Below are 26,484 nucleotides of genomic sequence, written 5' to 3'. Positions count from 1 at the left end.
TGTTGTGATCTTGGCTCACTGCAACCTCTGCCTCCTGGGCTCAAGCCATCCTCCCATCTCGGCCTCTCAATCAGCTGGGACTACAGGCGTGTGCTACCACACCTGGCTAATTTTTTGCATTTTTTTGTAGAGGCAGGGTTTCATCATGTTGACCAGGCTGGTCTCAAATTCGCCTTGGCCTCCCAAAGTGCTGGGATTACAGGAGTGAGCCACTGCCTCCTGCCTCATCTCCCATTTCATCTGTTCTTCAATTCTGTTTTTTCAGTCATTTTTTTCCCCTAAAATGCATTTGATAGTGATAGATGGGGATATATCAGAGACGTCTTTTGTTTCCTTGACTAACTTCTGGTGTTTATCTGTCTTTGCCTATTATGTTTCTTCTCTCATCCCCCGCTCCCTGTTTTATTGGTGGTGTGGCGGGTGGGGTTGTTAACATTTCTCCTCATAGACCCTTTGCTGGATTGTTTCTTTTTATTACTCATCCTTGTTGTCTTTGAGTAGAGTACTTCTATTTGAGCCTGCTCTTTGCTTAAGAATGTTATGGGGGGCCGGGCACAGTGGCTCACACCTGTAATCACAGCACTTTGGGAGGCCGAGGTGGGCAGATCACGAGGTCAAGAGATCGAGACCATCCTGGCTAACATGGTGAAACCCTGTCTCCACTGAAAATACAAAAAATTAGCCAGGCGTGGTGGCGGGCGCCTGTAGCCCTAGCTACTCGGGAGGCTGAGGCAGGAGAATGGCGTGAACCCTGGGGGCAGAGCTTGCAGTGAGCTGAGATCGCGCCACTGCACTCCAGCCTGGGTGACAGAGCAAGACTCTGTCTCAAAAAAAAAAAAAAAAAAAAAAGAATGTTATGGGGAACAGCAGGGAGAATAAGCCTAAGCAGGCATAACTTTTTTCTCAGACATCTTGTCTCAGAAAGCTCGTTCACCAAATCTGTTGTGTTCTCTACCCTGGGAATACAGCACTCCTCCATTTTTAATGTCTTTTTTCCCCTTCCTGCCATTTTGGGCCAAGCCAATCATTCAGTCAGGATGAAGACTCCATCCAGGCAGGAGATGGGTGAGGCTGATAGTGAAGTTGGACATCAAATAGATTCCTGTTTGATGATTTGATTTTTAATTTGTTCTGCTCAGCTGCCTTTAGCTTTTAACCTTTTATATCTTATGTTCAATAGTTATTCTCACAAAGGAACTGGTTCCCAACATAAATTTAAAATTAAAAATGATCAGTTCTCTCCTCTAGCAAACTGTAACTGCTTTTATTTTATGTGACTTGATCTGATGTATTGTTTTGTTCCCTGGATCATTTAGGGGTGGAGAAGTAAAGACAGGGAGGTCTGTGTTTCGCTTTAAAAACAAAATCTAAACCAGATAAAAACTCGTAAAATGTCATATTTCAGGTCCTCTGTGATCTTGCCCTTTCCTACCTCTCTACCCCTGCCCACGTCTATCAGCCATCCTTGCTGTGTACTAAATGCTCTAGCACAGTATTTCCTAAAGTTTATTTTGTGGATACTGAATATTCAAAGTGTTCTCCCGAAGATAGGTTCCATAGTTTACAATTTTGGGAAACTTTAAATGTTCCTCCTTGTCTAACCTGTTGAGTTTCTAAGCTCAAATGAGGGGGGATACTGTGTTATCTAAATCTTATTTGATTTCTGTATTTTACATATTAAGGGATTCATCTAAAAAGTATCTGAATTGATTTGGCAAGCAGGTGATACCCTGTACTATATTATATAGCTCCCCTTTTGCGATTTCATAATTGGATATTAGCATAGTAATGGTTGAGAAGAACTGTAGTAAAGAAGCTTACCTTTGTTGATTTATTATTTTTTTTTTTTTGACACAGATTCTCGCTCTGTCACCCAGGCTGGAGTGCAGTGGCACAATCTCGGCTCACTGCAACCTCCACCTCCTGGGCTCAAGCAATTCTCTTACCCTTCCAAGTAGTTGGGACTACAGGTGTGTGCCACCACACCTGGCTAATTGTTTTTAAATATTTTTAGTAGAGATGGGGTTTCACCATGTTGGCCAGGCTGGTCTTGAACTCCTGACCTCAAATGATCCACCTGCCTCGGCCTCCGAAAGTGCTGGGATTACAGCATTAGCCACTGCACCTGGCCTTACCTTTGTCTAAAATAGAATTGTATAAACTTCCTTGACTATGGAACATTGCTTGTGTGTAGTATATGCTAATATTCTTTGAAACATTTTAGGGAAATGCTGTTTAATACCAATCAAATCCTTGCATTTTTTCAGGGTTGTTTCCTGTTGTTTCTGGCCCTTTGTCCTAGAATGCTCTCTTCCTTCATTTTCTCCGTACCACCCAATTTTTTTTTTCAATGGTTTCTGAGGTGATACTTACCCTGCTGGGAGGCATTTGGAAATATTTTGATTGTCATGGCTGGAGGATGCTATTTGGGATTTAATGCCTGCAAATCGAGGAACACAATGCACTAAAAGTCCTACACAGCAAAGAATTGCCCCACCCAAAATGCCACTTCTACAGTGACCCTCCATATCTGCAAGTTCTGCATCCTAGGATTCACCCAACTGCAGATCAAAAGTATTAGGAAAACAGTAAAAAGTAATACAATAATACAAATACAAGATAATGCAGTATAACAACTATTTATATAACATTTACATTATGTTAGTCATTATAAGTAATCTAAAGATGATTTAAAGTATATGGAAAGTAAGTTATATTCAAATACCCTCCCTTTTTATATAAGAGACTTCTGCATCCAAGGATCATGGTGTTGTAGGGGAGAGTCCTGGAACCAATCCCTTGTGGATATGGAGGAATTACTGTATACTCCTTTGGAGAACACTGAACTCAGCAACTTTTACTCATCCTTTAGAATTTAGTTCTGGTTATCTTTTCCAGAAGCTTTCTCTAAGTACTTTTGTTTTCCCCTCTACCCTCTCATTTTCTCTGCGTGGTACTCTCAGAGTATTTTAGGCACATCTTGATTATTTGAAGTAACCACTTTGTAGTATAGGAGCCTATAACTGTATACCTCTACTGTACTGTGAGTTCAAATCTTTGAGGGCAAAGACATTTTGTATCCTTGGTATATGATATATAATTAGTCTTTTAAAAAGTGCATGTTACGTGAATACATTAATAAATAAGTTGTACTTTTACTTTAAATCAGAATTGTGGTATGACTCTTAAACTGTTGCTTAGACTGCATTAATAATCTTGTGCAATTGTGGAAAATAATCTCATTTTACTTTCATAATAGAAAATTAAAATATGCTTCCTTTTGCTCAGATATGGGTGACAGCTGTTAGAGTAGTGTTTTATTTGGGTTTTGACCTTGCCTGTACATCAGAAGCACCTGGAGAACTTCAGAAGGTACAGATGCCTGGGGCCCTGCACCAGAGGTTCTGGTTTTTGAGGGTGAGGCCTTGGTATCTGGATTTTTAAAAGCTTCCAAGGTGATTTTTAATCTGAAGTTAAGATTGAAAAGTCATTTAGTGAGACACTGATATGTAGCATTTTGGGAAGTCAGTAAACTTAAGAGTGAGAAGTTACTAAATCATTGAAGAACAGTGAAAGGAGTAGGGAGTTTTAGCTTAGAAAAAAAAAATCTAGATGGAGTATGTGAGTTCTCTGAGGGCTATAGGAATGTGTCCGTCTTGCTCACCACTGTATCCTCAACTCCTAGCATGAGCCTGAGCACATACAGGGATTTGGTAGATATTTATTGGCTGACAGAAGAATATGTATCATTAGGTGTTTAAAAGATAGTCATTGTAGAACTACAGAGATTATCCCCAAAAAAGTTTTATAGTAATAATGTGCCACTTAATTTTATGATTAAAAGTAATGAACTGGATATTTAATTCATTTATGATTTCAGTTTATTATTTACTTTGTGCCAGTCACTGAGGATTCCATTTGATTCTCTGGTCAAATCTGTGAAGTTTGTATCATTCAAATAATAGGGCTGTGTCAAGAAACTGACACTTGGGGGTTATGTAATTTGCCTAAGGTTACAAAGCTAAGTGACAAGAGCTGGAATTCTTAAAGTCTGTACTCTTAACTACTATGCCTTACCATAAGTCTTCACCACAACCCTAAAAGTTAGATATGGTTTAGAAAGGTTATGCAGCTTGCCTAAGGGCACATTGCTTGAGTGGAAGATTTGGGACTTGGACCCAGACATTGTGACACTAGAGTCCATGCTGTTAACTACCATGCTATTGGAACCCCCTCGCTTCCTATTGTATAATGTACAGCCATCTGTTTTCATGAGATTATTAACCACAGTGGACAGCTTGTGTTGCTCTCCTTATACCTTTTGGCATCCTCACTGACTTTTGACTAATGGTTTGAATTTGGATTATTGTGTTGAATCTCCTTAGTACCCTGGGCTGTGGTAGTCCTAGAAAATAAAACATTTCATTACTAGGTTCTTTTTCTTCATTTCTTTTTCCTTTTAGTTAGGATTTTAAATTAGAATTTTAATAAACTTGCTTGCATTAATACACTGATATCTCTTAGCTTCTGTTATTTTAAGTCGGTAGTCTCCAGACTTAAAAATTTTGTTCTCTATCATAAAAAAAATTTGAGCACATTACCCCTAGTAGATATCTGTTTTATTTATGCTATATGTGTACTACTGAAGAAAATGGTAATATTTTAAAAAATATGAACTTGTTAACATGAATTTTTTTAAAGCTAAGCTAAAAATGAAGTGAGTTTAAAATTATGAAGGGTTTTTGCTGATGTTTCAAGTTTAGCTAATGTTTCAAGTTACAACATACCATTAGGCCAAGGTTCGTTACTATAATAGTGTGTACAAATTCATATTTTAAGTAGCCTGGATAATTTTTTTAAAATAGCCAGTTTCTTGTCAGAAATTAAGTAACCTGGATAATTTTTTAAAAGCCAGTTTCTTGTCAGAGATTATTAGATTAGGGTTTCTCAACATTGGCGCTGTTGATGTTTTGAAATGGATGTAATTCTTGCTTGTAGGGTTATGATCTGCAGTTGAGTGAATCCTACGATGTAGAACTTGCAGATATGGAGGGCCACTGTAAAAGTGGCATTTTGGGTGGGGCAATAATACTATGTATTGTAGGATGTTTAGCAGCTTCCGTGGCCTCTGCTCACAAGATGCCAGTAGCACCCCCAAGTAGAAACATCAAAAATGCCGGGAGACATTTCCAAATGTCTGGAGGGGCAAAATTGCTTCTGGTTAAGGACCACTAGATTAGAATTTTTTTTTTTTTTTAAGACGGAGTTTTGCTTTTGTTGCCCAGGCTATAGTGCAATGGCGCAATCTCGGCCCACTGCAACCTCCACCTCCCGGATTCAAGCAATTCTCTTGCCACAGCCTCCTGAGTAGCTAGGATTACAGGTGCCCGCCACCACACCCTGCTAATTTTGTACTTTTAGTAGAGACAGGGTTTCTCCACGTTGGTCAGGCTGGTCTCGAACTCCCAACCTCAGGTGATCTGCCCGCCTCAGCTTCCAGAGTGCTGGGATTACAGGTGTGAGCCACTGCACCCGTGCTAGATCATTGTTTTTACCCTGTATTATGGATGACAAGCAGCTTGTAGTAGAGTAGGGAAAGTGTTAACTTTGATTTTTTCCCCTCTAGCAGCAATAATGTTTTCTTCAGTATGAAGTTTGAGATCTGTTTGTAGGAATTCTTTTAAGTCACTTGTCCATTCTATAAGGTTTAGTTAAAACTTGGTAGCATAATCCATACGTTTACTTAAATCAATATATGTGAGTCATAGTATGTCACAATGAGATAAATGCAAGAGGAGAGCCGCTGTCAAGTGTTCTGCAGTATGGAATGCCCAGCCTTCAGCAGACCTCTTGACTATATGTGTCACATCTCTGATACTAACCCTAAGTTAGGGTGCCTGTGTAAATATTAAATGCTCAGGCCAGGCACAGTGGCTTACGTCTGTGATCCCAGCACTTTGGAAGGCCGAGGTGGACGGATCACAAGGTCAGGAGATCAAGACCATCCTGACTAAACACAGTGAAACCCCGTCTCTATTAAAAACACAAAAAAATTAGCCAGGCATGGTGGCATGTGCCTGTAGTCACAGCTACTTGGGAGGCTGAGGCAGGAGAATCACTTGAACCCAGGAGGTTGCAGTGAGCTGAAATCATGCCACTGCACTCTAGCCTGGATGACAAAGCGAGACTCTGTCTCAAAAAAAAAAAAAAAAAAATTAAACGAGCATGGTGGCATGCATCTGTAGTCCCAGCTACTTGGGAGGCCAAGGTGGGAGGATTGCTTGAACCCAAAAGTTTGAGCCTGCAGTGAGCTGTGATCACACTACTGCACTCCAGCCTGGGCACAGAGTGAAATCCTACATCTCAAAAAATAAATATTAAATGGTGACTTTTTCTAAGTTTCTAGATGGACACATTAACTAAATAATGTAGCCTACCTATATCCCCAAAAAAGAGTCTTCCTATGGGCCCTCAGGTGTATGTGCATACCTATTTTGTAAACCACTTGTTTGACCATCACATTGTAACTTATTGTTCAATTTGTGTCACTGCAGCCATATTACCCAAAAGGGAAAAGTAATTTTAGCTCTCTGAACTGACCTCCACCTAACCAACTCATCAGGTTAACTGATGTTCTCCATTTCAAAAAATATTTGCGGTCAGATTAGGTGTGAATCATATTTAAAGGAAGATTGTTGGTCCTATATCAAAGATTAGAGAATGAATGTTCATTTTACAGTTTTAAGTTAAAATGTTTAAGGTCAGTGTTTACCATTGCTCATGATTCCCTGATTTAACTGACCTTTTCAGTTAACTAGCCACTAGACATAATTACATTGACTATAGGGGCTTCTTTTGTGCCACACCAGTGTTGGAATTGTGTTGATTTACTTGTGGAGTTGGAACTACAGTTTCTCTCAGCAGCCTACTTATCTGGTTGTTTAAACTTGTAGCTGAATTATTATACAAAGTTTTCAAACTTTCTGTTTTGGAATGGTCAATTACTCAAAACTGTGGCTTCCTCCTTGCTACCTTACAAGGTAGTTGTGAGAGTATTCCTCAACAGTAGTTCAGACTCTCATTACTTCTTGTCTATAATTGTAGCATGCTTTTAATGGGATTCCCTGCCTCCAGTACCTCTCTGGCTTGTTGGTTAACATAAACATTATTGCCAGATTAAACATCCTAAAGTATAATGTGTAATCAGATCAAAAGCCATTTATAACAATAAAAACTACATTAAAAAATTACTTATGTCCTGGGCTTAGATGTGGTCTCGGCAATCAGATGTTCATTAAACAAATTATTTAAAAAATACATACATACACACACACACAAATTCTGAATTGTGATATGTGCCAAAAGAAAAAGTGTGGGGTGATGTGAGAGCTCAGTGAGGATCAAATATAGATTGGGAAGAAGGGTGATGAGGAAAGACTTCTTTGAGAAAGTGAGATTTAAACTATCTGAAGAAGCTGTGCTTAGTTTAGAAAAGTGCTAGGCAAAGAGTGTTCCAGGAAGAAGGAATAGCATGTGTGAAGGCTCTGCTCTGCTGCTGAAATTGTGGTTCAGTTTATTGAGTATGGCATAGAATGAATAGTGCCTGATGAGGCAGGAGGTAGGCTGGGATGAGATCTTTTCAGATCTTGCACTCTATACTAGGAAGTTTAGGTTGTATTCTGAGTTACTGGGGAGCCATTAAAGGGTTTAAGGAAGGGGAGTGTTGTGAATCAGTTATGTGTTTTGCAGATTCTACTCTGACTACAGAATGGATGAGAGCAGAATGGGAGTTAGAGCAAAAGAAATGAGGAAACCAGTTAGAATGCCTTTGTAAGTAGTAGGTCAGAGAGAAAGGATGATAATTTTGACTAGAGTCATGACAGTAAACAAGGTAACACATGAAGTGATTATGTCATAAACTATTACCATTACCCTGTGAAGGAAGTATGAGCAGAATAAGATTTAGAATAAACTTATTCCAAGCCCATCTAATAAAGGGTGGTGTGAGGAACTGAAACAATGGGTGTTTCAGGACATTCGGTCCTTGTCTCTAAAATAAAATCCAAACTCTGTTGAAGATTTTTCAACCTACTCTTATTATCTTTGTCTTCTTCTAAACTCTTACTCACCTATGCTATAATCATACCAAACTATTGCAGTGAGTATCATGAACATTTCCTGTACCTTGATGCCACTGATGATTGTTTACTATGGCTGGAATACTCTTACTCCCACATACACTTAACAAAACCCTACTCATTGTTTAGGATCCAGATCAAATATGAATGAAGCCTTCCAAATTTGCCTCCAGATTGATATTGCCCATTTATCTTCTTTTAACCATAGTAGTTCATATTACTATCACATTATAGTATATTATTCAACAGATGTCTATGTAATTGATTATGTGCCAGGTACTATGTGTAGACATTATGGATATATCCACATACAAAAATAGACACAGTTGCCGCATTTGTGGAAACTACATTGTAACACAGACCTTGAACAAAATCTGGGCACAAATATGTAACTAAATGTTAATAAGAGGTATGAAGGAATACCTGCAGGTTTCTGAAACCCTAATAAGGCCCTTGAGGTCAAAATTATTTTCCTAATCCTGCTAAGATACTATTTGCCTTTTCATTCTCGTTCTTGTGAGTATGTAGTAGTAATAGGATGTATGATATTCCAACAAATTGAATACAGAAGGTGGGAGAATCCAGATATCTTTTGTTAAGGCAGACATTAAAGAAATTGGCAAAAAAAAAAAAATTTTTTTAAAGCCACTTTGGGGCCAGGTGCGGTGGCTCACACCTGTAATCCCAGCACTCTGGGAGTCTGAGGTGGGCAGATCACTTGAGGTCAGGAGTTCAAGACCAGCCTGGCCAACATGATGAAACCTCGTCTTTACCAAAAATATGGTAGCCGGGTGTGGTAGCACGTGCCTGTAATCCGTCCCTGTAATCGGAAGGCTGAGAGGCGGGAGAATCGCTTGAACCTGGGAGGCCAAGGTTGAAGTGAGCTGAGATCGTGCCATTGCACTCCAGCCTGGGCGACAAGAGCAAGACTGTGTCTCAAAATAAATGAATAAATAAACAAACAAATAAATAAATAAATAAAAATGAATAAGACACTTTGCCCTCTCATTGTTTTTTGTTGTTTTGGAAAATGTGGTTATTTTTTTCATTTAAAAATAGATCACTTTTGTTAATTAGTTTTTTTGTCATTTTAAAATGAATTTTAAACATTTCTTGGTTATAATTTTTAATGTGGTAAATACTGATAGCGATAAACTACATAGATAAAAGCTTTCTAGGGTCCTCCATAATTTTTAAGAGTATAAAGGAGCCAAGTGTGGTGGCTAACACCTGTAATCCCAACACTTTGGGAGGCCAATGCAGGAAGATCCAACATAGCAAGACCCTATCTCTACAAAAAAATTTAAAAATTAGCCAGGCGTGATGGTGTGTGCCTGTAGTCCTAGTTACTTGAGAGGCTGAGGTGAGAGGATCACTTGAGCCCAGAGTTTGAGATTGTGGGGAGCTGTGGTCATGCACTACATTCCTGCCTGGGCTACAGAGTGAGACCCTATCTCAAAAAAAAAATTATATTTTTATACACACACACACAGGCGCGTGCACACACACACACACACACACAGATATATATATATATATATATCTTATGTATATATAAGAGATCCTGAAACCAAAATCAGAATCCCTGTAATGGGGAGCTGAGTTAAATTGGGGGCTTCTGGAGAAGTAAAAGATATCTTATGTCTCTGTTAAACACTTATGTTCTTCTAGAAATTAGGAGTGTGGTTTTCTCCGTATTTCCAAAAACTGCAAGTCTTTTTATATAACGAGTGTGTTGGTTGAATCTAATTTAAAAAAATTTTTTTTAATTTAAAAATTTTTTAATTTTTAAAAATATGGAGTGCTTCATGAATTTGCATGCCATTCTTAGGCAAAGGCCATGCCTATCTTCTCTGTATTATTCCAATTTTAGTATATGTGCTGCTGAAGCAAGCACCAAATTTTGTTATCAAAATCTACTGTGGATGGCCGTTCTTTCTTTGATTTGTGGTTTGGTTGAAACCTTTGTTGGTAATACCATCTTATTTCTTATTACTGTAGGAAATAGATCTGGATTCAAATTCCTCTTGGTATGAAGCTGGGAAGATTACTTAACCTGCTAAACCTTACCATTATTTATCTGTAACATGGAATACATATTATCTTACTGTGGTGTAATGATTTAATGAACTAATGTATGTGACCTGATTAATAAGTGACCAGAACAGAGACAATCCATAAAATGGTAATTCTTTTTATTTTATATACACAGCACATACATACTGGGTTTAGTTTCAGTTAGTGAGCAGAGAGGTCTGTGGATAAATCAGGATATAACAATCATCATTCAAGGATATATTCACCATTCAAACAGTTTATCAGAAGGCAGAAAGCCAGAATGATCTATTGTGTATGGTTATTCATCTTTAGAAAAAGGAACAGAAAGTGTGGGCTTAGAATATTTTAAATAAGTAGCTCTATGTTACAATGTAGATGATTTAGGGATGGGGTAGAGTTTTATGTGTCTGGCACTACAGCAGTGCCTCACATTTACTAAATGTTTGAATAATATTAATTAACTAGAGATTCTTGAAAACACATTTTTAGAAGCCTTGAAAAAGTTGTATACGACAGATTAAAGGCCAAGCCTGAGAAAGCTTACATGGCTAACTGGAAAAATAAATAAAGGTACCATAGAGGAAAAACAAAATTGCCCTGTGGGGAGAACATGTGGTGTCATATGGTGTGACTAAATAGGATCCAGTAAGATAAGACAAGGTAGAGCATCTTGGGAGTGATTCCATGTTTCAAGGTTAAAATGTTAACTGCATTAAAGGTAGTAAACCAGTGAAAGAATCCTCAAGATCCCAGTGCAGAATGTTTGCCAAGAGATAAGAAGATCAACTGTTTTGGTATTCATAGCAGAAAGCCATAGGAAAATTATCTTTTTGATATTCTTTTTTGAAGAAGATAGGCCCTTTATTTATTTATTTATTTATTTATTTATTTTTTTTTTTGAGATGGAGTTTCGCTCTTGTTCCCCAGCTGGAGTGCAGTGGTGCAGTCTTGGCTCACTGCAGCCTCCGCCTCCCAGGTTCAAGCAATTCTTCTGCCTCAGCCTCCTGAGTAGCTGGGATTGCAGGCATGCACCACCATGCCCAGTTAATTTTTATTTTTAGTAGAGACGGGGTTTCTTCTCCATGTTGGTCAGGTTGGTCTCCAACTCCTGACCTCAGGTGATCCACCCGCCTCGGCCTCCCAAAGTGCTGGCATTACAAGCGTGAGTCACTGCGCCCAGCCAAAGATAGGTCCTTTTTTAAGACAGGTACTTAGGGCTGGGTGCTGTGGCTCATGCCTGTAATCCCAGCACTTTGGGAGGCCGAGGCAGGTAGATCACCTAAGGTCTGGTGTTCAAGACCAGCCTGACCAATATGGTGAAACCCAGTCTCTACTAAAAATACAAAAATTAGCTGGGTGTGGTGGCGTGTGCCTGTAGTCCCAGCTACTTGGGCGGCAATTCAAGGAGAATTGCTTGAACCCCCGGGAGGCAGAGGTTGCAGTGAGGGGAGATCGTGCCTCTGCCCTCCAACCTGGGTGACAGAGCAAGACTCCATCTCACAAAAAAAAAAAAAAAGATACTTTGATAAAGAAATAATAGTTATTTCTCATTTTATTTCTCATTTGAGATGAACTCAAAGTTGGCTGAAGTGACACACAGGTTTGGACCTATAACTTGCTTACATTTTAAATATTAGGTTGGTGCAAAAGTAATTGTAGTTTTTGCCACCCAATAGAAAGGATTGTAGACATTTTTTTTATTTGACAACTGTAAAGCATTGCAGGAATTATATGTGGAATTATAGGCTTACTTTCTTTTATTGTGTTTCATTTTATTGTACTACACAGATAATGTGGTTTTTTTTACAAATTGAAGGTTGGTGGCAGCCCTACATCAAGCAAGTCTGTTAGCGCCATTTTTCCAACAGCACATGCTCACTTTGTGTCTCTGTGTCACGTTTTAGTAATTCTTGCAATATTTCAGACTTTGTTTGTTTTGGTGTTCTGTGATCTTGGATGTTACTATTGTAATTGTTTTGGGGTGCCACAAACCACACCCATAATAAGGCAGTGAACTTGATCAGTAAATATTGTGTGTGATCTAACTGCTTCACTGACTGGCTGTTCCCCCAACTCTTCTCCAGCCTCCCCATGCCCTAAGACACAACAATATTGAAGTTAGGCCAATTAATAACTCTACAATGGCCTCTAAGTATTCAGGTGAAACCAAGAGTCACATGTCTCTTGAAATCAAAAGCTAGAAATGATTAAGCTTAGTGAAGAAGGCATGTCAAAAAGCTATGCCTTTTGTGCCAGACAGCTAGGTTGTGAATGTAAAGGCAAAATTTTGGAAGGAAACTACAAGTGCTACTCCAGTGAATACACGAATGATAAGAAAGCAAAACAGGCTCATGCCTGTAATCCCAGCACTTTTAAGAGGCCAAGGTGGGAGGATCACTTGAGGCTAGGAGTTTGAGACCAGCCTGGCCATCACAGTGAGACGTCGTCTCTATTCATTTTTAAACAGCAGGCAAGCAAAACAGCCTAATTGCTGAGATGGAGAAAGTTTTAGTGATCTGGATAGAAGATCAAACCAGCCACAACATTTCCTTAAGTCAATGACAGGCTTTAAAGCTTCAAAGGACAGGCTGACTCTTACTAGAGGCTAATGCAGCTGGTGACTTTAAGTTGAAGTCAGTGCTCATTTATCATTCCAAAAATCCTAGGACCCTTTGGAATTCTGCAAAATTTACTCTGTCTGTGCTCTGTAAATGGAACAATGAAGCCTGGATGACAGCACATTCTTTTACAGCATGGTTTACTGAATATTTTAAGCCCACTGTTGAGACCCCCTGCTCAGAAGAAAAAAAGATCCCTTCCAGCATATTACTAATCATTGATAATATACCTGATCACCCAAGAGCTCTGATGATGTACAAGGAAGATTAATGTTCTCTTCTGTTTTCTATGTGTGTGTGCTTTTTTTGTTTTGAGACAGGGTCTCATTCTTGCCCAGGCTGGTGTGATCATAGCTCTCTGCAGCCTTGAACCCCTGAGCTCAAGCAATCCTCCTGCCTCAGCTGCCTGAGTAGGTGGGACTGCAGGCATGCACCACCATGCCCAGCTAATTTTTTTTTTTTTTTAAATAGAGACAGGGTCTATGTTTCCCAGGCTAGTCTCACAAACTCCTGGTCTCAAGTGATCCTCTTGCCTCAGTAATGTTTTTCTCAACCACTAACACAGCATTCATTCTGCAGCCCATGGATCAAGGAGTAATTTTGACTTTCAATTCTTCTTATTTAAGAAGTATCTTTTATTAGGCTATAGCTGCCATAGATATTCCTATGATGGATCTGGGCAACATTAATTGAAAACCTTCTGCAAATTATTCACCTTTCTAGATACCATTAAGAATGTTTGTGATTCATGAGAGGAGGTCAAAATAGCACCATTAACAGGAGTTTGGAAGAAGTTCATTCTAATGCTTGTGGATGACTTTGAGGGGTTCAAAACTTCAATGGAGGAAGGAATTGCAGGTGTGGTAGAAATAGCAATTCTAATTCTAATTCTAATTCTAATTCTAGAATTAGAAGTGGAGCCTGAAGATGTGACCGAATTGCTACAATGTCATGGTAAAACTTGAACAAATGAGAAGTTGCTTCTTATACATGAGCAAAGAAAGTGATTTTTTGAGATGGGGTTTACTCCTGCTGAAGATGCTGTGAACACTGATAAAATGACAGCAAAAGATTTAGAATTTTACATAAAATTAGTTGATGAAGCATTGGCAGATTTGAGAGGACTGACTCCAAGTTTGAAAGTAGTTCTACTGTGGTTCAGATGCTATCAGACCATATTGCCTGGTTCAGAGAAATCTTTTGTGAAAAGAAGTCAATCGGCACAGCAGACTTCACTGTTGTCTTGTTTTAAGAAATTGCCGGCCGGGCACGGTAGCTTAGACCTGTAATCTCAGCACTTTGGGAGACCAAGGCAGGCAGATCACCTGAGGTCAGGAGATCGAGACCAGCCTGGACAACATGGTGAAACCCCATCTCTACTAAAAATACAAAACTTAGCAAGTCGTGGTGGCACGCACCTGTAATCCCAGCTACTCGGGAGGCTGAGGCAGGAGAATTGCTTGAACCCAGGAGGCAGAGGTTGCAGTGAGCCAAAATCACGCCACTGTACTCCCACCCTGGGTGACAGAGCAAGACTCCATCTTAAAAAAAAAAAAGAAAGAAATTGCCACAGTCACCCTAACCTTTAGCAACCACTGACTTGATCAGGCAGCAGCCATCAACACTGAGGCAAGACCCACCAACACAAAAATGATGACTCCTTGAAGGCCCAGGTAATTGTTAGTGGTTTTTAACACTATTTTAAAATTAAGATATGTGCTTTTTTTTTTTTTGGAATAATGCTATTGGACATTACTAGACTACATTATAGCTACACTTTTTTGTTGTTAATTTAAAAATTGTGGGCCGGGCTCAGTGGCTCACGTCTGTAATCCCAGCACTTTGGGAGGCTGAGGCAGGCAGATCACAAGGTCAAGAGATCAAAACCATCCTGGCCAACATGGTGAAACCCCATCTCTACTAAGAATACAAAAATTAGCTGGGTGTGGTGGTGCACGCCTGTAGTCTCAGCCACTCGGGAGGCTGAGGCAGGAGACTCTTTTGAACCCGGGAGGCAGAGGTTGCAGTGAGCAGAGATCCCGCCATTGCACTCCAGCCTGGCAACAGAGCAAGACCCTATCTCAAAAATAAAATAAAATAAATTATGGCCAGGCGTGGTGGCTCACGCTTGTAATCCTGGCTCTTTGGGAGGCCAAGGCAGGCGGATCACTTGAAGTCAGGAGTTCGAGACTAGCCTGACCAACATGGTGAAACCACGTCTCTACTAAAAATACAAAAAAAATTAGCCGGGCGTGGTGGTGCATGCCTGTAATCCCAGCTGCTTGGGAGGCTAAGGCAGGAGAATCGCTTGAACCCGGGAGGTGGAGGTTGCAGTGAGCTGAGATTTGCGCCACTGCACTCCAGCCTGGGTGACAGAGCAAGACTCCATCTCAAAGGAAAAAAAAAATGGATACATAATGATTATACATATTTCTGGGGTACGTGTGATATTTTGATATAGGTATACAGTGCGCGATGCTGAAGTCAAGGTGATTGGGATACCCATCACCTTAAACATTTATCTTTGTCCTGGAAACATTACAGTTCTCTTCTAGCTATTTTGAAATATACGATAAATTGTTAACTGTAATTTCCCTACTATACTATGAAATACTAGAACTTACTGTTTCTGTCCAGTTGTATGTTTGTATCCATTAACCAACTTCCCTTTATCCCTTTCTCCCTCCTTTTCTTCCCAGACTCTGATAACCACTACTCTACTGTCTACCTCCATGAGATCGTTTATGTATTCTGGATATAGATCCTAATTAAATTCATGACTTGCAGCTATTTTCTTGCATTCTGTAGGTTTTTTTCACTTTCTTGAGAATATTCATTGCACAAAAGGTTTTAATTTTGTTGAAGAATGATTTGTCAGGTTTTTTTTGTTGCTCGTACTTTTGGTGTCATATCTAAGAATCCATTGCTAAATCCAAGGTCATTAAGATTTACCCCTATGTTTTCTTCTAAGAGTTTTATTATTTTAGCTCCTATGTCATTTATTCATTATGAGGGTTTTTAAAATTTGGTGTGAGGTAGGGGTGGACATTTATTGCTATAAATTGTCCTTTGAGCATTGCTTTTGCTGTATGCCATCAGTTTTGGTATGTGTGTTTTTTTTTCATTTGTCTAAAAGTATTTTCTAATTTCTCTTGTGATTTCTTTTTTTGACCTTGTATCTATATTCAAGAGGGATATTGGTGTATAATTTTCTTTTTTGTACAGTCTTTTGTATTAGTGTAAAGGTGATGCTGGAATCATAAAGTGAGTTGGAAATTATTTACTCCTTTTCTGTTTCATGGAAGGCATTTTGTAGAGGTGGTCTTATGTCTTCTTTAAATACCTGATAGAATTTGCTACTAGAGATTTATTTTTAGAAAGGTTTTTAACTATGAGTTTAATTTCCTTAATAGTTACAAGAGTGTTCAGATTATCTGTTTTATCTTGTGAATATAAAAGATATCTTCAGATATCTTTTATCCTGTGAGAGTTTTGTTTTTCTTTGGTTTTTGAGGAATTGGTTCATTTTTTTCTAACATTTTGAATTTATGTAGAGTTTTTCAGAGTATTCTTATTAACCTTTAAATGTCTGTGTGTAGGAGAGTCTGTAGTTCATTGTTTTTTTATTACTGATATTGTTAATTTGTGTCTTCCCTTTTTGTCAGTCTTGCTAGAGATTTATAAATTGTATTGGTCTTTTCAACAAACAAGCTTTTGTTTTCAACATTTTTTTTCTGTTTTCAATCTCATGGATTTCTGCTTTTTATTATTTTTGTGTTGCTTTCTTTAGGTTTATTTAGTTCTTCAAGTTTCTTAAGATAGATTTGCAACTGTTTGCTGATATAATAGTATCAATTTAAGAGCAGGGCTTGGTGGCACATGCCTGTAATTCCAGCTATTTGGGAGGCTGAGGTGGTAGCATCACTTGAGCCCAGGAGTTTGAAACTAGATTGCGCAACATGCAAGACCCACCCCACCCATCTCTTAAAAAAACTAAAAAAAAATAATGGCACAAGCTTAATGATATTAATTCACTGTAGCACTACTGTAGTTGCATCCCACAAATTTAGTATGCTGTATTTTCATTCAGTTGAATATTGAACTAGCCTTGTGATCCTGGGATTAACCTTATTGTCATGTTTATTATGCCTTTTACAATTGCTGGATTCTGTATGCTAATATTTTACTAATGATTATGAGGAATATTAGTATGTAATTTGGGGCTTCCATTTGACCCAAAGATTATTTAGAAATGTGCTGTTTAATTTCCAAGTGTTTGGAGATTTTCCTATTAACTTTCTATTTCTAGTTTAATTCTATTATGGTCAGAGAACAAACGTTTGTGGGTTTTTTTTAAGCTTGTGAAAGTTTGTCTTATGACTCAGAATATGGTCTGTTTTGGTGAGTGTTCCATGTGCATTTGACAAGAACGTGTATTCAGCTGTTAAGTAGAATGTTATATAAATATCAATCAGATCAGGTGGATTGATGATGTTCATTTCTTCCATATTCTTACTGATTTTCTGTCTACTAGTTCTGTTACTGAAAGGAGTGCTGAAGTCATCAAATATAATTAAGAATTTGTTTTCCTATTTGTAATGTTCTGTAAGTTTTTACTTCATGTTCTTTGAAGCTCCATTATTAGGTGCATATATATTAGTTATGCTTTCTATTATGTAAATTATATTTGAAGTGAATTACTCGTAGACTACATATAGTTGGGTCATTTTAAAAATTCATTCCAACAATCTTGTCTTTTAATTTGTATCTATAGACTATTTACATTTAATGTAATTTTGGCATGTTTAGATTTAGATTTACCAGTTTAGTAATTTGTTTTCTGTTAGCTGCTTCTGTTTTCCATTACTCTGTCTTTCCTGCATTCTTTTAGATTGTTTGAACAATTTTTAGCCATTCTGTTTTAATTTACCTGTTGTGGCTTAAAAATTCTTAACTCTCCGTATAGTTTTAGTGATCACTCCAGAGATTACATTATAAAAACTTAACATTTTCACCACCTGCTTTAAAATAAATTCATTTCTTTAAATGGATTATGGTCCACTTAAAGAAATGTTAAAACTACATAGGTCTCTTTATCTTCTCTCCCCCTTTTCTCTTATTGTTGGCTGTATGTTACATTTCCATTAATTGAAAGCTTCATTGGGCAATGCTATTGTTTTTACTTTCAACCATTAAACATATTTAAGGAAACTAAGAGGAGAGGGTTAATGTATTTTTGTCTGCATGTTTACCATTTTGCTTACTCCTCAACCTACTCTTCCAGGTTTCCTTCTGGTGTTATTTCCCTTCTGTGTGAGGAATTTCTTTTAGCAATTCTTTTAGAACAGGTCTGCTGGTAGCAAATTCTCTTAGTTCCCATTTATCTGAAAATATCTTTGTTTTATGATCACTCTGAACGATACTTTAACTGGATATAGAATTCTACCTTGATAGTTTTTTTCTCTTTCAGCACTTTAAAATGTGTAACTTCCTTCTGGCCTTCATGGTTTCTGCTGAGAAACCTGTTGTCATTTGAAGTGGTGTTCCCCTATATTTTATGGATTGTTTTTCTCTGTTTTCAAGATAATTTTTAGGCTGGACGCAGTGGCTCCCACCTGTAATCCCAGCACTTTGGAAGGCCGAGGCAGGTGGATCACTGGAGGTCGGGAGTTCGAGACCAGCCTGGCCAACATAGTGAAACCCTGTCTGTACTAAAAGTACAACAAACTTAGCCAGGCATGTTCGCGGGCACCTATAATCCCAGCTTCTAGGAAGGCTGAGGCAGGAAAATCGCTTGAGCCCAGGAGGCGGAGGTTGCATTGAGCTGAGATCACGCCATTGTACTCCAGCCTGGGCGACAGAGCAAGATGCTATCTCAAAAAATAATAGTAATTTTTTGTGTTTCATTTTCAACACTTTATGATGTGTGAGAGTGTGGAATTCTACGTATTTATCCATTTTGGGATTCACCAACCTTTTTGAATCTGTAGTTTTATGTCATTTGTCAGATTTGGGAAGGCTTTTGACATTATTTCTTCAGATATTTTTAATCATCCTATTCTTTGCTTTTAGAAGTTCACTGACACAGATGTTAGATCTTTTTGTTACTGTCCCATAGATCCGTGATGTATTACTCTATTCTTGAATTGCTATAAAGAAATGCCTCAGACTAGGTAATTTATAAAGAACAGAGGTTCAGTTGGCTCATGGCTCTGCAGACTGTACGAGAAACATAGCAGATTCTGCTTCTGGGGAGGCCTCAGGAAACTTAAAATCATGGTGAAAGGTGTAAAGGGGAAGCAGGCATATCTCTCATGGCTGGAGCAGAAGCAAGAGATGGGGAGGGTGCCACATACTTTTAAATGACCAGATCTCATAAAAACTCACTATCACAATGACAGCATTAAGGGGGATGGTGTTAAGCCATGAGAAACCGCTTCCATGATCCAATTTTCTCCCATCAGGCCCCACCTCCAACACTGCGGATTACATTTGAACATGAGATTTGGGTGGGGACATAGATTCAAACCATATCACCTGGGTTCTGTTCATTTTATTTTAATCCCCACAGCTACATCAATTGGAGACCCTGGTTCTCTCCCCGCTCTCAGAATGTTGGCTCTTTTGTAGATCCTATTGTTGCTGCTGCCACCATGGGGTTACTTGAGAAAAGTGAGGGGAAAAAACTGAGACGCTATCTTTGAATGTTATTTCTTTGCCTTTTTTTTTTTTTTTTTTTTTACTTTTTTTCTTTTAAAAAGTAAACTTTTTTTAGGCCAGTCGCGGTGGCTCACGCCTGTAATCCCAGCACTTTGGGAGGCCAAGGCGGGCAGATCACAAGGTCAGGAGATCGAGGCCATCCTGGCCAACATGATGAAACCCCGTCTCTACTGAAAATACAAAAATTAGCTGGACATGGTGGCGCGTGCCTGTAATCCCAGCTACCCGGGAGGCTGAGGCAGGAGAATTGCTTGAATCAGGGAGTTGGAGGTTGCAGTGAGTCGAGGTCGCGCCACTGCACTCCAGTCTGGCGACAGTGAGACTCCATTTCAAAAAAAAAAAAAAAAAAAAAAAGAATGTAAACTCACTGATGGTTTCATGATGATTCAGATCCTTGTCCTCTATCCCAATCTGTCTACTGCTATTTACTTCCAGTGTTGTCGATTAGCTGCTCTGTGTGTTCTGTCCAAGTTTTATAGTTGGACTAAATCTTTGAAGTGTGTTCCCACCACCCCCGTAATGTGTGACTACTAATATTTCTGCTCAATTTGTTTTTTTTTCCCCCCTTGTTTTTATTTTTATTCCTGGCTTCCTAGGGGTTGCTCCTGTCTTTCCATAGCTTAATGTCAAGCTAAAGATTTGTCAGAGGTTTTGTTCAAATATTTCAAGGCCAGTAAGGTTTCTATTCTTTCTTTGTGTGTCTATCTGTGTATCAGGGAGTATATTCAAACTTCAGGCCACCATGTTGCCTGACCTGGCTTTTGCTTTCCTCCAGGCTCCTCTGTGTCTCCTGTGTGCATGAACATGCAGAGGCTCAGTCAGTCAAGGATGTGTGCAGGTGTGGGCCCTGTCCAGACTCTGTAGCACATGCTTGCAGTGTCCATTCAACTAGTGGAGTGTGGAAAGTGTATTAAGCCCCCAACTTGCAGTGGAGGTTATCACTTAAATTCACAGCACTCCAAATCAATTGACAACACCCTCACACACACACAGTCTCTAGCTGAACACATACCAACAGAGGGAGAGATTGGTCAGTCATCTGAAGAAGGGATGGCAGCAGCCTCAAGCAAAAATGCCACAGATGGCTGGGCATGGTGGCTCACGCCTCTTATTTCAGCACTTTGGGAGGCCGAGGCAGATGGATCACCTGAGGTCGGGAGTTCGAGACCAGCCTGGCCAATATGGTGAAACCCTGTCTGTACTAAAGATACAAAAATAGCCAGGCATGGTGGTGCATGCCTGTAATTCCAGCTACCTGGAAGGCTAGGACAGGAGAATCGCTTGAATCTGGGAGGCAGAGGTTGCAGTGAGCCAAGATCGTGCCATTGCACTCCAGCCTGGGCAACGAGCAGAACTCTGTCTCAGAAAAAAAAAAAAAAAAAAGCCACAGACTGTGATGTTCTTACTCAGGTTCCGCCTTTGGCTGAAGTCCAGAGCACTGAAATGGTTGTTTTGACGGTTTTGTCCAGCTTTATAGTTGCTTTTGGGGGAGAGGATTTATCAATGTACTCATTTCATCATGCCAGAAGTAGTAGTATTGATATGATTTTTTATATATATCTTAGAATTTTGAAGATACTGTTTTCTTATTTTCTAGCATACAACAATCTGATTCTTGTTTTTTATTCCTTAGAATTTTATTGGTACTTTCTTATTTCCTTTTGAGTTTAACTTAGCAGGATTTGTTTAATTTTGTATCCCTCCAAGCACCCAGGCTGGAGTGCAGTGGTACAATCATGGCTCACCACAGCCTCCACCTCATGGGCTCAAGTGATTCTTCCTCTTTGGCCTCCTGAATAGCTGGGACTACAGACACATGCCACCATACCTGGCTAATTTTTATTTTTTTTTATTTTTGGTAGAGATGAGGTCTCGCTATGTTGCCCAGGTTGGTCTCAAGCTCCTGAGCTCAAGCAGTCCTCCCACCTCAACCTCCCAAAGTGCTGGGCTTACAGGCATAAGCCAGCGTGCCCAGCTCTTATTCTTTCTTTCTTAAAAAAGGAACTTTGGTTCTGAAGACTCTTATTTGCCTTTTGGCTCAAGGAGAAATTCTTAAATTTTCTTTGTTATTTCTTCTTCTTCTTTTAATTCTCATAAAATTTCTCTTAGATGTATGTAGGATAATTTAATCTGTATTCTGGGATATTAACTTTACTCTCATAATTTTAGCTTTCATTTTACTTCATTTTTTTTTTTAACTTTTTGTTAAAGTACCATGGACTTTAGCTTTGTCCATTTTGCTAGTTAACTCCTTTTTTAGGTTTATTTCAACAAACATTTTAAATTTCAAGCTTGTTCTGTGCAATTTATTTATTTATTTATTTATTTTGAGATGGAGTTTCACGCTTGTTGCCCAGGCTGGAGTGCAATGGTGCGATCTCGGCTCACTGCAGCCTCCGCCTTCCAGGTTCAAATGATTCTCCTGCTTCAGCCTCCCAAGTAGCTGGGACTGCAGGCATGTGGCACCACAACTGGCTAATTTTGTACTTTTAGTAGAAACGGGGTTCACCATGTTGGTCAGGCTAGTCTCAAACTCCTGACTTCAAGTGATCCACCTGCCACGGCCTCCCAAAGTGCTAGGATTACAGGCATGAGCCACCGTGTCTGGCCTCTGTGCAATTTAGTATTTTTGTTTTCTTTAATGAGTGCAGCTCCTCCATAATAGCACTATATACCATATAATTTTCTGTGCTATGCAGTATATTAGCCAGTAGCTGCAGTGGCTGGGAATGTGGCCTGTGAGAGTGAGAAACTAAATTTTATATTTTATTTAATGTTAGTTTATATAAAATTAAATAGCCATACATGTCTAATGATTACTAGATTGGACAGCACAGCTCTACAATTTAAGAATCCTTATACTTTTTGGCTTCAAAATAATTCTGATGCCTTACTTCATCTCCTCATTCAATTGCATGTCTGTTTTTTATGCTCTTGGTTTTTTTTAGGTGTCTAAAGGTTAATAAAGGTTAAAAATATTGGAAGTTACAGTAGGTTTCCTCAACACTTAAGTGAGTTTCTTCTGTAGAAAGTGAATATTGAATATAAAAATCCATTAATTTCTAGTTCTACTAAGTGAGCTAGGCAGTCCTTGCTTTAGAGAATATGGGTACTTCTTCTCAATATGTGTATGTGTGTAGCCTATGTCCCTGTGGTGGCCAGAATTTACTATAATTCTGTCTCTGGCCATAGTGTCCAGACAGAAATCCCTGTAAGCTGATTACCCTTTTCCACCAGGTTTAGATCAGATACAAATATTTGGGGGCAAAGACTGAGTTACTCTTTTTTTTTTTGAGACGGAGTCTTGCTCTGTCCCCCAGGCTGGAGTAGTGGCGCGATCTTGGCTCACTGCAAGCTCCGCCTCCTGGATTCACGCCATTCTCCCGCGTCACCCTCCCGAGTACCTGGTACTACAGGCACGTGTCACCATGCCCAGCCAATTTTTTTTTTTTTTTTTTTTGTATTTTTAGTAGAGACAGGGCTTCACAGTGTTAGCCAGGATGGTCTCGATCTCCTGACCTTGTGATCTGCCCGCCTCAGCCTCCCAAAGTGCTGGGATTACGGGCGTGAGCCACCGCGCCCAGCCAGACTGAGTTACTCTTGAACATGTGATTTGCATCTAAACCAAATTTGTTAAAAGTCTTTTTTTTTTTTTTTTAAGTAAGAAAAGGCAGTGATTTTGATTTGTAATGTCTTTTGTTAGGAGAAGTAAAAGAAAAAAAATTCTTGAAGAAAAGTGAGCCAGAATTACTGCCTAGGGAGTGATAGTCATGTAGGTTCACAATGAAGTTTAGAAGTGCTCTTCGTGGTTCTGTTTCCTCTTTTGCTTTAGTGTTCAGGAAACTAAAAACTGACAGTAGACTAGTTGGAAGATAGACTAAGGTTTGTTTTTTTTTCTAGTTAACCTAAGTCAGAAGGATGATATCACTAGAGACTTGGAAGGAAAAAGAGCTACCTGCAAAGACTTGAAGTACTAAGATTACCTAGAATCTGAATGCCCTGTGTTACTCTGCAGATAGGGCATTTTACTGTTATGAAGAGATAAGATCTATTGTAAATAGTCTAATAATAATGAGTAAGTATGGAATTGGCGTTTTTCCTTTAAAGTTTTAGCATATAATTTTGAAATGTTTTAAAAATATTTTTGAAATGTTTCTATTTTTGAATTTCTCTTTTAAAAGTCTTATCTAAAATAAGCATGTATATCTTACATGTAAGGAATTATTAACTTCATTTTTTCATAAAAATAATCAGAGTAAGACTTTCAACAGATGTCAGAATAGCTGAAGTTCTCCATCACTATCATACGTTTCCCTTGTGACAGGTTTGTAATTTCTGTTAGGGAATGTCATCTAAGTGCTTTGCATCTGGTATTTTCTCCTGCACCCTCATGACAAGAAAAAAGCCTTTGATTATTTTTCTTTTCTCTCTATTCACATGTTCGCCACTGCCTTCCATGTTCAGATGTGATCTACATGCAACGATGATTACTCTTTCCTTCCTTTCCCTCTTGCCCTCTTTTATCATCTTTCTTTCTTCCTTTTCTTTTTTGGTTGACCCTGTTTAAATGAGATCTATCAAATATACCAAGTTTCAGTGAAAGTTACTTCCTTGTGTTAAAAGTCATGACTTTCTCTTTTATTTATATACTTAATAACTTGATTATATATACTTGAATTTTGTTTTAGTGCAGAATAATTTTATAATCTTTCTGAAGGTATTTTAAAGTGGCAGTTGATTCCAACATTTGTAATACCAACAATGCAAATAACTGAGTTGAATGACAACAGCATGAATAGCCTTGATTAAGTTGTACATGTGCAGATAGCTACTATGTATATCATGCCTGCCATCTGGACAACAGTGATTTTTTTTTCTTTTTTTTTTTTTTTTTGTTTGAGACAGAGTCTCAGTCTGCTGCCCAGACTGGAGTGCAGTGGCGTGATTTCGGCTCACCGCAACCTCTGTCTCCCAGGTTCAAGTGATTCTCATGCCTCAGCCTCCTGAGTAGCTGGAATTACGGGTGTCTGCCACCATGCCTGCCTATTTTTTGTATTTTTAGTAGAAACGGGGTTTCGCCATGTTGGCCAGGTAGGTCTTGAATTCCTGACCTCAAGTGATCTGCCTGCCTTGGCCTCCCAAAGTGCTGGGATTGCAGACGTGAGTCACTGTGCCTGGCCAGAAAACAGTGATTTTTAAGATGTCATCAATTGTATGGTAGAATCTGAATTCAAAGATGTTAAGAAGGGGATGGGGGAAAGGTGTCTCTTAGAACATGTAAAAGAACATGTTATTTGTCAACTTCCAAACTTTTATCTCCAGCCACATCTCTTACTTGATTTCAGATTTGTATACCCAGCTCCTGTTTTACATCTCCACTCTGTTTAATGTGCCTCCCGGGATATTTTAAATATAATTTTTAATTCTGCATCCTATGCCTTGTCCTCCCAACCTCAGTGTTCCTTCTTCATTCTTTTTGATTTTTGGCTCTTACGTCCTTTGACTTAGGTTATAAACTGTAGAGTCGAGGATGACTCCCTTTTATCATACCTCACATCCAATTTACCAGCAAATCCTATTGACTGTACCTTTATAATATATTTAGCATTTGACACATCTTACCATCTCTTCCACTATCAGTCTGATAAAAGCCACCATCATCTTTCACTTGGCCATCATTTCCCATCTGGTTTCTTGGCATTTACACTATAGTTCATTTCCAGTATAGCAGCCAGAGTAATACTTTAAAAATATAATTGATCATATTGTTTCCTTTTTTCAAAAGTAACTTCATTGAGTTCACCTACCATACAAATCACTCATTTAAAGTGTACAGTGCAGAGGTTTTAGTGTATTCAGTGTGCACAACCATCACCAAATTTAATTTTAGAGTGTTTTCATTAGCCCTAAAAGAATCCCCACACCCTTAGCCATTCTCCCCCAATCCATATATTCCCCCCATTTCTAGGCAATCTAATTTCTGTCTCTGTGGATTTTTCTATTCTGGACCATTTTATATATGTGGAATCATACACTGTGTGGTTTTTTGTGACTGCTTCTTTTACTTAGTGTAATGTTTCCAAGGTTTGGTCATGTTATAGAATGTATCAGCATTTTGTTTCTTTTTATTACCAAGTAAAATTCCACTGAATGGATATGCAACATTTTATTTATTCATCAGCTGATGAATGTTTGGACTGTTTTAACTTTTTGACTATTGTGAATAATGCTGTTATGAATATTCACAAGTTTTTGTGTCTCCTTCTGCTGTGGACTACTGTTTCCCTAACAGAACGTATTAATTGTCTTTTGTACAAAAGCCACTCCAAAGCATAGTGCTTAAAACAACCACTGCTTGGGTCAATGAGCACACTATATTCTGCACTGCACTAACTTTGGCTGTGCTCATTCATGTCTGTGACCAGTGGTGGTTTTAGGTAGATGGCTAGTCTAGGATGGTAGTGGACAACTTGGTTCTAGTAAACTAGTCCAGGCATGTTCTCATAGAAAGGCACAGGTGAGAGAGTGAGCAAGTTCAATTGTACAAGAGGACAAGACTTGCATATTTGCATTTTAAGCTTCTCTTTGGGTCATGTTTGCTAATACTACATTACAAGGTATCACAAGAGCAAGGAGAAGCCCAGGGTCAGAGTAGAAAGGGGATTGCAGAGTTACAGGTAAAAGATGTGCCTACAGAGAAGCCATTAATTGGGGGTCATTAATGCTATGTCTGTTGCACATACCAATTTTGCTTCTACCTTAATGCTTTTTGCATTTGTTTCCCTTCTGTTTGAACTAGTTTTCTCTTACATACCTGCATGCTGAACTTGTTTCACTTCCTTCCTATCTCTGTTCATGTATCATCTTATCAATGAGACCTTCAAGTTTTACCATACTACAAAATGAATAGCCACCCACCCCGATCCTGCTCAGTCTCTGTTTTTCTCTAT

At 38.8% G+C, this 26,484-nt stretch overlaps 1 protein-coding gene and 1 non-coding gene across 6 annotated transcripts in view; one reads left to right on the top strand and one right to left on the bottom strand.

Annotated features, from left to right (window-relative positions):
- The window catches only part of BRAF (B-Raf proto-oncogene, serine/threonine kinase), a 212,593-nt gene that overhangs the window by 39,040 nt on the left and 147,069 nt on the right, over positions 1–26,484 (top strand). The gene's annotated exons all lie outside the window — the stretch shown is intronic.
- Positions 9,929–10,035, bottom strand: LOC115935418 (U6 spliceosomal RNA). Its single transcript, XR_004071053.2, has one exon. It is a non-coding gene; the product is annotated as a U6 spliceosomal RNA (small nuclear RNA).

The sequence above is a fragment of the Gorilla gorilla genome, chromosome 6, assembly GCF_029281585.2.
Source record: "Gorilla gorilla gorilla isolate KB3781 chromosome 6, NHGRI_mGorGor1-v2.1_pri, whole genome shotgun sequence".
Taxonomy (NCBI): Eukaryota; Metazoa; Chordata; class Mammalia; order Primates; family Hominidae; genus Gorilla; species Gorilla gorilla.
Note: the sequence above shows the minus strand (reverse complement) of the source record. Positions and strands in the feature narration are given on the sequence as shown.